The sequence below is a fragment of the Colias eurytheme genome, chromosome 27 (assembly GCF_061535395.1).
Source record: "Colias eurytheme isolate Ceu_HAF_F1 chromosome 27, ilColEury1 Martin Lab GWU primary, whole genome shotgun sequence".
Lineage (NCBI taxonomy): Eukaryota > Metazoa > Arthropoda > Insecta > Lepidoptera > Pieridae > Colias > Colias eurytheme.
In genome coordinates, this window is record NC_143006.1 from 3,407,612 (window position 1) to 3,423,375 (window position 15,764).

The following is a 15,764-nucleotide window of genomic DNA, read 5'->3' on the forward strand; positions in this document are numbered from 1 at the left end:
CAAAGCAAAAGGAGGGTTATGATTTTGACAGGCTATGTATGTATGTATGTATGTATGTATGTATGTATGTATGTTCATCTGTTCCCTCGTAACTTCTAAACTACTTATCAGAATTCGACAAATGACATATCATTAGAAGCGTCTTAATTGTCCGCTGGTTATAGGCTATATGGGGTTTCACAAAATTTAATGTGGCGCCCTCTAGCGGACAAAACATACAGAGTAAAAAAATAAAGTTAAGATAAATATGCCGTGTTTGGTATCATTTGAAAGCTTTTTACTTGCACATTTTGAATATATATATATAACTAGCATTTGCTTGTGACTTTACTTGTATTCATGGGCTGATTGCATATAATTCACATCTTTTCGTTCATAGCTTCTTTATTAGTTCATCAATTTAACTTTTGTTAATATTTTGCGCCACAAATACACTTTAACACCAAAATAGTACAAATAATAAAAAGTAAAAAAACTAAAACCCAACTACGACAAAAAACGACGCTGAAAAAGTATAAAACAAGATTTTCAGAATTCCACTATGTAGAGATAAATTTTCATGTTTGGAAAGGCGTAGTCACACGTTGTCAAAGTGCTACGGTAGATATATATGTAACGTGTGACTACGCCTTTCCAAACATGAAAATTTATCTCTACGTAGTGGAATTCTGAAAATCTTGTTTTATACTTTTTCAGCGTCGTTTTTTGTCGTAGTTGGGTTTTAGTTTTTTTACTTTTTATTATACACTATGCAGCTATGTAGTGAAGTTGCTTAGATTTGTCTGAACTAAACTTGGCACTGGAATAGTTGCGGTGTAAATTGTTACTAATTAAAAATGTTAGGAAAAGATATTGGAGAAAAAAATATATAAAGAGTAAGCCATCAATGTTTCTAATTCTTTACTGAACGTTTGTAACATATATTTATATTCAAGTAATAACTGCATTTGTGAGAATTTAAAATATGTAGTTAAAAGTAGTTATATATCGCAGTTTTAATGTGTTAATTAAAAGGTGCATATTTAGGTACTTACATATTCATGTAAATTGACAATAAATAAAACCTTAAAAAAGACAAGGTTTAAGCTTTTTTAGTTATTTTTATAGTAAAACTAAAACGACATACTCCATCTTTCAAACATCTTTTAAAAATATAAAAATCCACACAATATTACTTTCTTGTTCCCATACAAAACCACTAGCGTTATTCCATCAAATGTGGCCACAATTGAATTAAGATGGCGTCATCAAGCCCACTTCGGGCAAATGAAAACATCATTCCGATCTCAACTCGCACGGATTTCCTTATTCTATTACTGTTTATACATTTACATAGAAAATACTCGAATATTACTGTATTTATAAACAAAAGACCGCCTCCATGGTGCAGTGGTTGACGCGTGAGCGTAGAACCGAGGGGTTCTGGGTTCCATTCCGGGTGGAGACGAAGAAAAAAAATGTCTCGGTCTGGTAGGATACAGAAGGCTGATCAACAACTGGTCCCTAAAGGAAATCGATCAGTGAAACAGATGTATAATGCATACCTCACTACACACGAAACTTCACTATACACAAAAATGCTCTAATACTAAAAGACAGACAGACAGACAACGAAGTCTCAGTAATAATGTGCTAGCCTTTCAATACGGAATCCTGAAAATAATACTAATAAAAATTGTAAGTTTTTATAAAATTTAGTCTAAAAATAATAACTATTGTTCGTTTAAACCTTAATTTTTAATACATATTTTTTCAGTATATTTGTACGTAGTATTTACATAGGACATAGTCATAAAAAATGTTTTGATTAACAATAGTGAATAAACAAATGAACGAATGAAAAATTCTTTTTCTGCACTTTATAGGATACATTTTAATTTTAATACTTACATTTTAACTTAAAAATATAATTAACAATGTACGGAAGGCGTCCTTATCGCTGGCAACGTTCTCTACCAGGCAAACCAGAAAAACGAGATATTTTTAAAGTTTAAATTTAAAAATGTTAGTAGGTACATACATTATTTGGTATTGTAGCAGTGCAAATATAAAATTTATCACATATTTAGTACACAGAAAATATACAGATACTAGTAATAAATATCGCTTTGATTCAGTGTTTATATTTTGTACTTTATTTTTATACGCTTTGATGTGAAAAATAAATAAATATGAAATTTGAAATACGTTTTAAATATGATATAGAATTTCAAATTCATTACTTTGGATGATATATTTTAGGAAAGTAATGAATTTTGTTGGGAAAATCAAATTATTAAATTACAATGGTAAACAATTAAATAACAAATAATATGCTTTTTTGCTATTGACAAACAGTTTCACTTATACAAAGATATTTATATCGTATCAGAAATAATTAACTGACAATAATTTTAAACGTGAAAGTTCGTAGAAATGGACAGTTGGATGTACGTTCCTCTAATAGGCAAAATAGCTGATCAGTATGGTATCAAATTTCGTATAGAGATAGAACTTAGTATTGATAAGCACATAGACATTTCTTCCGCCTCCTTGCTACAGTGGTTGACGCGTGAGCGTACCACCGATAGGGTCCTGGTTTCGATTCCCGGTGGAGACGAAGAAAAAAAATGTCTCGGTCTGGTAGGACACAGAAGGTTGATCACCTACTTGTCCCTAAAGAAAATCGATCAGTGAAACAGATGTATAATGCATCTGCCCCTTACCCCACCTTACCACACATGGGACTTCACTTTAGGCATTTTTTCAGGATACCATGCGAGTGCAGCCACAGAACCAAGCTAGTATTTACTAAGCAATTACTGACCATAAAACATCAAGTTACACATAAATTTGGAGCTACAACTCATCACACCACGACACAGGTCAAAAAATCGATTGACCCAGAAAAAGTTACCGACTTAAAAACAGAGCGCTACTCTTTTTTTGAGCTCAGTTAATAAAAATGTACCCACACGGTAAATAAAAGTATTCGGAACAGTGTGAGAAGGGTCAATTTATTTTGGGCGGGAAAAAATATTCCTTTACACCTGAATTTCTAGCGGCCATTTTATTCAGTTTCATTTGGGGCCAAAGTAATAGATTTTTTGTAGCTAAATTGAATACGGATACAATGTTTCGATTTAAAAGGCAGCAGAGATTTGGAATGCATTTAGTTTTAAGGCAGATGCCAAATTGAAAAAGGGTGATGGCTTTTGTGGATGGGTTCTGTAGGGTTAAACAATAATATATTAAATTAAATTAAAATAATTTTTAATTTTTGTAATATGCAGTGATTAAGTTTTAGAATGAAATAGCTAGTTTCTGTAGAACTTATTTTAAAATAAGCAATTTTTTTCTTATGTTTGCTTAATTGAAAGTCAATATTGTTTCGTACAGTTTCGGTATTCTAACAATGCAACCAATATTACCTCCTCAAATTAGTTTTAAATCAATTACTAGTAAGTCATAGTTATAACTGCTTTAAGTTGCCGTTTGCCTAAAATCTTCTTGGAGTTATTTTCAGGCAAAGTTACGGGGCAAGTCTAAAACACGGCAAAACGATAAAAAACCAAGCATAAAAAAATCACAAAGCACGAACAAAGAAGCATAAGGAACAGTTCGTTAAATAAACTTTAGCGCGAACTAATTCCAACAAAAAACAATACACAAGACAGTAATCTGAAATTGCTCGGAAAACTTTACTTGTAAAGTTGGTTCAAATGAGTATAAATGTTTGAATATACGCCGCAACTGTAGTTTAAATATTTATCGTTTGCTGCAGTCAGAATGTAAAGTCGGGAAAAAATCAGAAATACTGTCCGCTGATGAACTTAAATTTTTAAAAATGCTCACTTATTTTTTCCCGCAGCCTTTCCGAACGCGAAACTTTTTGTTGGTGTAAAATTTACAAGTACTTATGAATAGTATTTTATATTAAACTGCCAGTTTCGACTGACACTAGCGAAGAATACGTATAAAGTATGAAACAAAAATGTAACTATGAAATGGTTTTTAAAGAAAGTTAACCTAACTTTTTTCTTCTTCATAAATATACGTTTTAATCGTAATCTTATCTACAAAACTGAATAGATCGACATTTAATACATAGTTGCAAAAACATAAACTAACTTCATTCAACAGTTGCTCTCTATTCGTCAGCGATAATAATATCATTGGTTCCTTGAAAATTTTCAAACGGCGTAATGAAGATATAAAAAATGTTTTTTATCAATAATTTTTAGCTTCTTCGTAAATTATGTCTTTCAAAACTCGTTTGATTTTGGTAAGATTTAAGAATCTATCCTTCGATTTACTTCTGTTGATGCATGCTATTATAATATTATTATAGCCTTCCTCATAAATTGACTATCTAACAGTGAAATCATTTTTCAAATCGGACCCGTGGTCGTTGAGATAAGTGCATTCAAGCAAACAAACAGACTCTTCAGCTGTAAGTATATATTAGTTATAGGTAACATGTAATTGTTGTAAGAAAATCATAATGATGTTATGACGTGGGATAGGTATCCTATTAAATCTTTTGACCTTTATTTTGACTTCAAGTGGAAAATAATTTTGGACTCTGTTTCATAAGAAACGCCTTGAATTTCCAGCTTCTGGAGCATTCTTTGCGTCAAAGCGAGCGTTAAGAGTTCGTAAGTTTTAATCACGCACTTATAAGTTGTGCCTAAACCCTTAGTCGTACTTTTCTATTACACATGTCAAGTTTGTAACAAGACAAGTTGAAATGGTTAACTTAGAATCGTTTAACTCCCACTTAAGTTAGTAATAGAAAATATTGAGTCGGCTCAACTTTTGGATCTTTAGAATGTACGATATAACTTTATTAATATAAAAATTGTTATTAATTTAATAAGTACGTAGGTAATTAAAAAAAATCAGATGACATATATAAAATTTAATTGCTAAATGTGATAAGCGCAAAACTCGAGAACGGCTGAACCGATTTTGTTAATTCTTTCTTAATAATATTCCTTGAAGTATGAGTTTTTATGTTGAGAAAACGTAAACATTTACAATGGGCGAAGCCGGGGTGGACCGCTAGTAGTTAATAAACACGAGTTCATACCCATATTTTAGCAGTACACATCACTACATAGTATAAAACACAGTCGCTTTCTCTGTCCCTATATCCCTTAGTACCTATGCTTAAATCTTTAAAACTACGCAACGGATTTTGTTGCGGTTTCTTTTTAATAGATACAGTGATTCAAGAGAAAGATTTAGTATATAATTTATTATGTTTTAGACAAAGCGGGCGAAGCCGCGGGCGGTATACTAGTTATATTATAATTTTAATTTTATAGCAAGCAATTTTAGCCATTTCTTTATACTTCATTAATGCTAATAATAGTGAAGCGTGGAAATATTAAAGTTATAGGAATATGGCATTTAATAACTGGTTATTATTTAATGCGCCAATAATCGTACTATTCATGTAACTACCCCTTAACATAAATTGCAATAAGAATTTTCTATTTAAAGTTTTATGATCAGAGTTTAAAGTTTATTTTATAACTATTATTAATTAATAACTAGCTGCACTCTGGAATCTACTGGGATTATATTTCAGAACTAGCGGTCCGCCCCGGCTTCGCCCGTGGTACATGTTTACGTTTTCTCTACATAAAAACCATCCTCGTACTTCAAGGAATATAATAAAAAAAGAATTATCGAAATCGGTTCAGCCGTTCTCGAGTTATGCGCTTACCAACACATTTTGCGATTCATTTTTATATATAAGATAAGAGATGTAATTTAACTGCTACAAATTTGTAAATGCGTTCAAATGGATTAGAATAATTGAAATTAGATACTATTATAGTAAGAAATTATAACAGGTTGGATTTATAGCTTGTAACAAGTAATGTTTTTAAGCCAATAAAATTATTTAGAATTTGTTACGCACAAAACTTTTCAAACCATATATCATACTAGCATTCCGCGGTTTCACCCGCGTTTTAAAAGAAAATCCCGCATAGTTCCCGTTCCCGTTGGATTTCCGGGATAAAACCTATGTGTTTATCCAAGTTACCCTCTATACGTGTGTTAAATTTAATTGTAATCGGTTCTGTAGTATTTGCGTAAAAGAATAACAAACATACTATGGGCAATGGGCATTCCATAATCTATTGATTACAATTTACAATTTATAAACCGATATCGTGTCCGATATTTAGTCGTACAATCTAAACAGCTCATCGAATCAATAGCCCGATTTTGAGACTCCTGAACGAGATTTGTTAGTGAACTCACGGTTTTTTGCCTTTTAATTCGAGTTGTGGTGATTTTGTTGAAATAACTACGCTTTATCGGTTCCAATATGGCCGATGAACGATTTTCCGATCAGTGATTTTGAAAGCTGCTTTCCGATTTAAATCTGAAGTTTTAAAATTATCGGGCGCTTTTTTTACCTGCGATATTATTTCAATATATCAAATTATTTTGTTTTATTAAGTTTTGAATGTGATTTATGAACGTAATTGAATGATGTTGAGCTATTAAATGAAATAACTGGAAAAATTTGACTATTTTTCTCAGTTTAACTATATTTTGATTATTTTAACCTTATATTTGTAAATAATAAACTAAACCTATATTCATCAATCTATCTGATGACTGTTATCAAAGCAGGCTATAGAACCTACACAATAAAATACATAAATATCAATACAATAAATAAAAAATCTGTTTGTCTGTTACAATTTCGCTCTATCGATTTGGATGATATTTGGAATGAAATGGTAGGCTGAAAACCTAGAATATATATTTTAAATCAAACTTATAAAACGTACGCCCGCAACTTATAAAAGTTTTTACCCATTACCTTTATGCGAGTGAAACCGCGGTTCATAGCTAATAGCAGAATAAAACCTAAAACAAATACATTTAACGTTACGAAAACGTTTTTCGATTATTTTAAATGTTATTCAAAACGCAAATCGCCTTACTGGCTTGATTTTTACCAAGTTCCTGCTAAATTGACTTGGAAATGTATTCCAACTTTTGGTCCTTGAGGGTCTGGAAGCGGGTTTGTCTTTGAAAGTAAAAATATTTGATTTGGTAAGGCTTTTTGAATTAATTTATAGGGTATCTTTGAGAATGTGTGCAGTGGGTTTCCATTTTATAATGTAGTATTAAATTCATACTGTATCTAATGCAGTATTACATTTATAATGGTACGTTTTCCATTTGTTAATCTTATATATAAAATTCTCGTGTCACAATGTTAGTCTGCATACTCCTCCGAAACGGGTGGACCGATTCTCATGAAATTTTCTGTGCATATCGGGTAAGTCTGAGAATCGGCCAACATCTATTTTTCATATGTACCACGGGCGAAGCCGGGGCGGACCGCTAGTAGATTTATAATATTATGAAATGATTTAATTCATTTTGAAGTTAACTGCTTAGGTGTGTTCAGAATAAAATTTCTAGCTCGCGTCATGGCAATACCGTCACGTCATTAAGTAAAGGGACGATATTGGTACCTATCTTTGAATCTTGTCAAAGAAGTTTCACTTCTGACACGTATGCTTGGCACACACGCTCTGTTTTTTTGACGTTCTTTTAGGTAGATATTTGTTACACTTTGGTATATTGCGGTTGCATGGATGAGAAATGAGAAAAATTGATAAAAGAGCAATCTAAAGCATGGCGGTTCTACAGGGGTCTTAGTACGCAATGACAAAAAGAAAAATGATGGGCAGAACGCTGATACCAGATACCTTAAGATACTGTAATATAAAATATTACAGTATCTTAAGATAAAATATTATAGTATCTTCACCGTGTGTGACGCGCTTAACGCGTTAGAATTTAAGCTCTATCGATGCAATTTAATAAATTTTTGTCACAAAGATACTTTACATTTCCATATATTTTCCATTCGGCTTATATTATTATGCATGAAGTAATTCTAAAAGTATACATTATAATATTTATTATGTAAAACGTAACAGCAAGAATAAAATATATAATGGGTCACAGCTTTTATAAAAGTGCTGATTTGAATTACACAATTTCATATTTCTGCATTCAATTTCATTTTCTCCATATAAAAAGCGTTAATTCACCACACAAAACTTTTCATAATTCCGTGGACGAAATAATAAAAAGAATGGTTTCATAATTACTACACAACAAAACAATAATTTGACCTACTAAACGCCGCGCACAAAAAAAAAACATGAAATAGAGGAACCATGAAATACAGGAGCAATTTTAAAGCTCCGATGTTTTCGCTATTAAACGTATTTTTTACAAGCGGTTAAAGAAATCTCAGTCAGAGCCACAAGAATTGCATTCGAAATTAAAAAAAAAAAACGTCAACCACAATTTTAATTTCGAATTCGGTCAGTCGGTGTTCAACTCTGCTAGAGTTAGCACGTTTTTAATGAAGTGCATTCGCCAGATGGTGTTTGAAGACGTATTTAAATCACTTTGTCCCTTCATTAACGAGTTTTTGCTTGAGCTCAGCTTAATATCTTGCAGATAAAGACGTTTCATTAGACTTTCACCTTTTATTTTTATTCTCCATGGTGTTAATTAAGAGCCCTTGTCCAAATCATTCGGCACTTCCTTTGATGAAGTTGTTTTTGTCTCATTTGAATGGTTCGGGTGAAAAGGGATGGATAGATTTGTTAAGTAGATACGGAACCCTTGATATTAAAAAAGGTTAGAATAAGAGATTAAATAGGGGTGGAAAAGAATGTTTGTGTACTTGGATTTATTTTCGTAAGGCGAGAGGTTTCTAAGATACGTGTGTGGCTAAATATATTATTTTAGTAACGTTCCTTGCGTTTAAGTGAATTAAGAATGAAGGAATCAAAGGTAAAAGAAAATAAATCGATTGGGAAATTAAAAAAAAAATGTATTTCTTGTTACGGTGCATTTACACCGATAGGACCGAATGCTCATTGTAACTGCTCTATGTCAAATTATTTTAGTGTAAACAGTCACAAAGCATTATTTCGTTGTTCTTAGTGCATTCCAAAGATTCATGCAATGATTTTAATACCGAACAACACTGAATACGACTTTTCGTTTATACTAAAAGATCACGAAAGAATGCTCTTGCTCTAGCTGCATCTAGCTCTATTCGTTTGATGTAAATGCACCCTTTTTTTTCCTTCCTTGATGAATAAAAACAACAACTAACTTACCGAATGATACAATTGTAAAAAAATATACTATCGCTAGATAAACAGAACTTACTGGCTTACAATATATAGTTACAAAAAATAATTAAAAATAATCTTATTTACCTAAGGAAATAAAAATAGCACATTATGTGTTATAAGGTACTTTTATCTGTCAAAATCAAAAAAGTTTCACTATATTTTAAATGTAAAATTTGTTCAGTTAAAACATTTTTCAATATCATAATGAGAAGCATCAATTAATCATAATGAAAGCTTCCGAAAATGATTTCACTGAAACATCAAAAACCATTTAGAACTCGTAAAACCATTGCATTGAATTCACGAATAAAACTTCAACTATAAAACAAATAAAACGATCAAAATTGCCTAAATATTTAATACCTCACCATATAACGTTTTATGAGTTTTATTTTTAAATTCGCTACATTGTTTGCAGAGCAAAGTTTCCGAACGAAAATACAATTCAGATAATATCAATAAAAAACGGAAAGCACATAAATTTTAAATAGACTTTAAAAACTGCTATAAAAGCATCCGTTTTGTATTGTTTAGGGATTGTGAAAAATGCTGAACAATTTACGATTGCTGAGAGACGTTTATGAGAGATGTTTATTTAATACGCATTGTTATTTGGTTTCAATTTTATGTTGCTACCGTGTGGCGAAATTAAATGTTTTCTCACCGAGAGCATACTAATATAAACAATATACTATTGTGTGCAGATTTCTTCTAAAAATTTATTTTTGTCAGTGTAAAAAAAATATTTAAGTAATTAATTATTATTATAGCCGCTTGCACACACAAAAGTTAAGTAATTAACCAAAATAAAAACATACATACTTGATGAGTATAATTCTTCACATTATAAATAAATTACGATTACTAATAATTACTACCTAGATCACTAACCACACACACAAAAATAAAACGTCACAGACTCCTGAAAATAACACCTTCCATATCCCAAAGATCTTTTACATCATACCAACTATACTAATTCAATTCGCATCCCAATATCAATCAAAAGCGATGCCCAAGCTGGCCAATTCGAGCATCATTTTATCGGAACCCAAGGAAACAATTGCAATGTTCATTTCGGCAAGTCCATGCGGTTGTCAAAAATATCACGTACCATCTTTATGAGCCACTGTGTATGAAAGTAAAGAACTTTACGCGTTCCGTGGCGGCCATATTGTATTTTATACAACCAGCATATACAGTCGAAAGTGAACTTTATGTATAAAGTGTTAAAGATGAATATAGCTTGAGCGGATAAAGTTAGTGATATTGTATTGAAGATAAGGCAAAACAAAGGCTCAATTCTGGCTCATGATACTTTTTTCGGTATCGCTACGATGCCGTATCACGTGAATAGATGTATTGTTATATTTTTCATCGTTCTCAGTGTATTAAAATAAATGTTTTTGGACACACGTAGGTAGATACACTTTGGATACACGTTTTATATTTTTCTTTGTATTTTTACATATCTACTAAGTAGATATGTTTTTTTATTACCGACCTCTATAAGACAGTGGATATAAAGAGTATGAAATATAAGCTTATAAACGTGAAAGTTTATATGATACAATTTTACACATGACAGTTTATTTGTTTCAACAATTTTTCTAATAAGTAGATACGATTAGATAGATAAGTAGTAGTAGTAGTTCATTTGAGTTTGGCGATTAGCTCATAATTTGTTAAATAAAAAAAAATGGTACGTAGCTATTATATTGCATCCTGTTATAGTTGTAGGTGCTTAATATAAAATTATTTAAATTACTTAAGTGTATCGTTGCTCTATTAAAGGTTTTATATTTGAGTAACAAAATCAAATTTATAACTAGCGTATTATGTAAATATCCTTTACTAGCTTTCCGCCCGCGGCTTCGCCCGCTTTGTCTAATCTAAAACATAATTATAATATACTAAATAAAACCTTCCTCTTGAATCACTCTAAAAACCGCATCAAAATCCGTTGCGTAGTTTTAAAGATTTAATAACTCAGGCCCCGGAATCACAGACACAATAGAAAATCTATTGTGTGATGTGTCGTGGACCGATCGGGCCGTTCGGGGCTCAATGTGTTAAGCATACATAGGGACATAGGGACACAGAAAGCGACTTTGTTTTATACTATGTAGTGATTTACATCAATGAATATGAGTATTTCTAATAAAAGTCGATGCATAATATTATTACTTACAGTTTGTAATCGACTTTCTTTACAGGCAAATCCACGATCCAGTATCTACCACTATTTGAACCGTAACAGAATAACCATTAGTGTTCTGTGTTAGATTATAACTTTATCTTAATATATATAAATCTCGTGTCACAATGTTTGTCCTCAATGGACTCCTAAACCACTTAACCGATTATAATAAAATTCGCACACCATGTGCAGTTCGATCCAACTTGAGAGATAGGATAGTTTAAACATGTAGGTACCACGGGCGAAGCCGGGGCGGACCGCTAGTATTACGTATATATTTACAACATTACTATAAATAAAGAAAATAAATCAAGCTATCGACGATTTATATCGGATACAGTTAAAAACTAAAACGAAGGCTATAAAGAAAATCGAGTGAGCGTTAGAATTATGGCGTTTATGTGTTTCGAGTATTTACGATCATAATAATAGTCCAGCTATTTCCTACATTCAATATAATCAAGCGGTTTTCAGCGATATACATCGCGCATTTGACGATTTGTGAATGAAAGGGTCGGAAATTGAAAATCATTATGTCAAATGCAGGTTGCTAACTTGAAATAATGTATGTACGTCTTAAAGATCACATAATAATTATTAATTATATTATAATTGCTACTAATATTTTAACCTAGGAAGTTTTTAATAATGTATCGATGCTATCACTAGATATACATTTCGATAATATTGGAAAATTTAAACAGATGTTGCAAGCGATCAACCATGTCAGTGTTTAATTATTATACTAGGTACCTCTCTTTTATACATGATTTTTTTGTTTATTTATGTTGGAAAATGAATTAATTCTGTATTTTATATTAATTTCATTTGAATGTTATATATGTAGTCATTTTTAAAGTAACTTTTTAATTTTATTTGTTTAAATTTCAATTAATTTTATTCCATTTTGATTATTATATTGTTATTTTAATTTTATCTAGTGATTATTTTAAAATGTATTTTATTTAGTTAAAATGTATTTAATGTGTATATTATTATTATTTTTTTAATGTAATTAATTTTTGTAGTGCATGCAGTGCTCATTTTTTATTAGTTGTACATCATGTCCTATATTTTTTGTGTACTTTTTATGTAAAACAATCGATGTACTGCTGCTAATGAGCCTTAATAAAATAAAATAAAATAAAATAAAATAAAAATAAAATGCTTGTTAACTCTTTCGAAAACAAATGAAGTTAGAAACAAGTGAAATTTTGTCAGTGATATAGCTTATATTCCAGAGTAACAGTTTTATACTAGATATAAATTATACATAGCCCACGTGTAAAACCGCATGGCACAGCTAGTACTTACGTATGTCTTCTTTTGTCACACGATTTTTCAAGAAAATTTGGTCATCAAAAAAATGTATTGTCTTTTTCTGTCGTTTAGTACTAGAAGACAAAGTCATCTTAATAGCAGCGTTATCTTTATTTATTAATATTTTTGTCACATAGTATACTTACTTTGACTTATGTTTTACTAGCTTTCCGCCCGCGGCTTCGCCCGCTTTGTCTAAAACCTAATAAATTATATACTAAAACCTTCCTCTTAAATCACTCTATCTATTAAAAAAACTACATCAAAATCCGTTGCGTAGTTACAAAGATTTAAGCATAACTACATAGGGACAGAAAAAGCGACTTTGTTTTATATACTACTAGCTTCCGCCCACGACTTTGTACGTGCATCCCTGTTTTTCCCCGTTCCTTTCCCGGAAATCCTTTCTTAGCGGATGCCTACGTCCTAACATCTACCTGCATGCCAAATTTCAGCCCGATCCGTCCAGTGGTTTGGGCTGTGCGTTGATAGATCACTATATCAGTCACCTTTGAGTTTTATATATATAGATGTAGTGATTAAGATTTTTGTCCTTATACTTACTTTAACCTTTAAGAAATTGCTATCATAATACTCACCTACACACATACCAAAACCCTAAAAGGAGCACTGCAACAAAATGAAGGCTACAGTTAACAAATTAGCAATTTAAACGACGTATATTTGTTTGTGTCGAATTATACATCAATGTCATACAAAGCTATCGTGTAGTTACACTTGTCAGAGATACGGCGAGTCCAGTAGATTAATTGGATTTGATTTGACAAAGCCTGGATTATAATCTGTGCGTTGCCTTTATCTACTATTACTCTGTACGTTACTCTGTGCGTTAGTACTCTGTGCATTTCCCGCCTATAGAGTACAAGATATAGCTTAGTTTAAGTTATCTATAGATTTGATGGAGAGAAATCCTTAGAATTGGTAACGGATATTGAAGTTACCTGAGGCGTTTATTTAAGAGCTGTACCTATGACGTATATGTATAATGGAGGTTTTTAAAGTACCTATTGTGATGGATGTTGATTATTGTTATTTAAATCTATACTAATATTATAAAGTTGAAGAGTTTGTTTGTTTGAACGCGCTAATCTCAGGAACTACTGGTCCGATTTGAAAAATTATTTCGATGTTAGATAGCCCATTTATCGAGGAAAGCTATATATCATCACGCAAAGACCAACAGAAGCGGAGCCACGCGGGTGAAACCGCGGGGCGCAGCTATAGTAAAACATAATGGTTCAGACTTGATTTGTTATTATTTATGTAAATGTATGTACGTGTGTCTGAATATACTTACTATAATATATTTGTCTTTCATAAAGTATTATGTATATTTGGTTTGGTGAGCATTAAGATACTCTTATTATCGTATTAGATTTCTGCCCGCGGCTTCACCCGCGTTTTCAAAGAAAACCCCGTATAGTTTCTGTGGGATTTTCGTGATAAAATAGTAGTAGCCTATGTCTTATTCTAGGATTTCAGCTTCTAATACCTATACCTCATTTTTTATACATTGTTATTGGTTCAGAGGTGTTTACGTGAAAGGATAACAAACATCCATCCATTCTCACAAACTTTCGCATTTATAATATTTGTAGAATTATTTTTATAAGCTTCCCTTAACATTACTTTTGTATGCAAATTATCAAATTAACTTATTACGAAAACTCCTTTATAACGAGGTAAAAGGCGTCAAAATGATTAGCAAAAATAAACAACACATTAATTGTAGAAGCTGAATACAAAGTAAACAAAATTTGTTTTTGTTTGTGTTACCTCCATTTAAATTACTACGGAACGGGTGAAATTAAATCTCATTTACATAGGCCAAAGTTTCATTTATTTAGAAAAGTATTTTGTACAATTTCACTAACTTAATTTGAAAATTCAACATTCGTTTACTCATTTCTATCTACAGCTAGACTATTTCACAAAAAGCTTTAGGAAGTTATATTTTAAGTATGGCCACTGATCGAAAACTCGTGTTTTAATATGAAAAAGAACATCGAACACAGAAATAAATATGTATTTGTATATCTTTCTCGATTTATAAATATTTTCAATCATCAAGAAGGAAATTATTGGTTACCTGTATAATATTTTAATCTGTGGTTGACGCGTGAGCATAGAACCGAGGGGTCCTAGGTTCGATTCCCGGTGGAGACGAAGAAAAAAAATGTCTCGGTCTGGCAGGACACAGAAGGCTGATCACCTACTTGTCCCTAAAGAAAATTGTTATTTATATTAATTTTGTATCAACAATATCACTCATATACGAACTATTTAGTAGCGACATGTAGCAAGAAGTGTGTTAGGTTTAGATATATTCGGTTTTTTAAAATATAGTTTTTTGTTCATGTCTGTCGATCAAGCGTTTTATTTTATTAGAGGTTATGAGCCCAGATTTTTTAGTTGAAAATGACGACGAATTATCTTGTTAGTGTGCCTAAATTGAAAGGACGTGAAAACTACAGCGAATGGGCTTTTGCGGCTGAGAATTTTCTGGTGCTGGAGGGATTGTCTGATTGCATCAAGTCGGAGACTGTACCAGCAGAAATAGGAGCAGCAGGTGACGCGAAAACCAGAGCTAAGCTGATCATGACAATAGATTCGTCGCTTTATGTGCATATAAAAAGTCTACAAACGACACATGAGCTGTGGAAGAAATTGAAGAACCTATTTGATGACTCAGGATTCACGAGAAGAATCAGTTTGCTGAGGAGTTTGATTTCAATACGACTCGAAAATAGTACTTCAATGACTTCGTACGTGACACAAATCATTGAAACAAGCCAAAAATTAAGCGGTACGGGCTTTAATATCAATGATGAGTGGGTCGCATCGCTTTTGTTAGCGGGATTAACAGAAAAATATTCCCCTATGATAATGGCGATTGAACATTGCGGCATACCATTGACATCAGACGCCATTAAAACAAAATTATTGGACATGGAAGAAAGTGGAAATGGCAAAGACAGTAGCGCTTCCAATTCCAGTGGAGCATTTGCGAGTTATAAGATGAAACGGAATGTTGGTAA

The 15,764-nt window shown here is 31.8% G+C and overlaps 1 long non-coding RNA gene across 1 annotated transcript in view; it reads right to left on the bottom strand.

Annotated features, from left to right (window-relative positions):
- Positions 1-14,549: 14,549 nt before the first annotated feature.
- LOC149896822 (uncharacterized) overlaps positions 14,550-15,764 on the bottom strand; it is a 247,092-nt gene continuing 245,877 nt past the window's right edge. The window contains exon 2 of the long non-coding RNA XR_016458270.1: positions 14,550-14,938. This is a non-coding gene — a long non-coding RNA (uncharacterized LOC149896822). The remainder of the gene's footprint in view (positions 14,939-15,764) is intronic.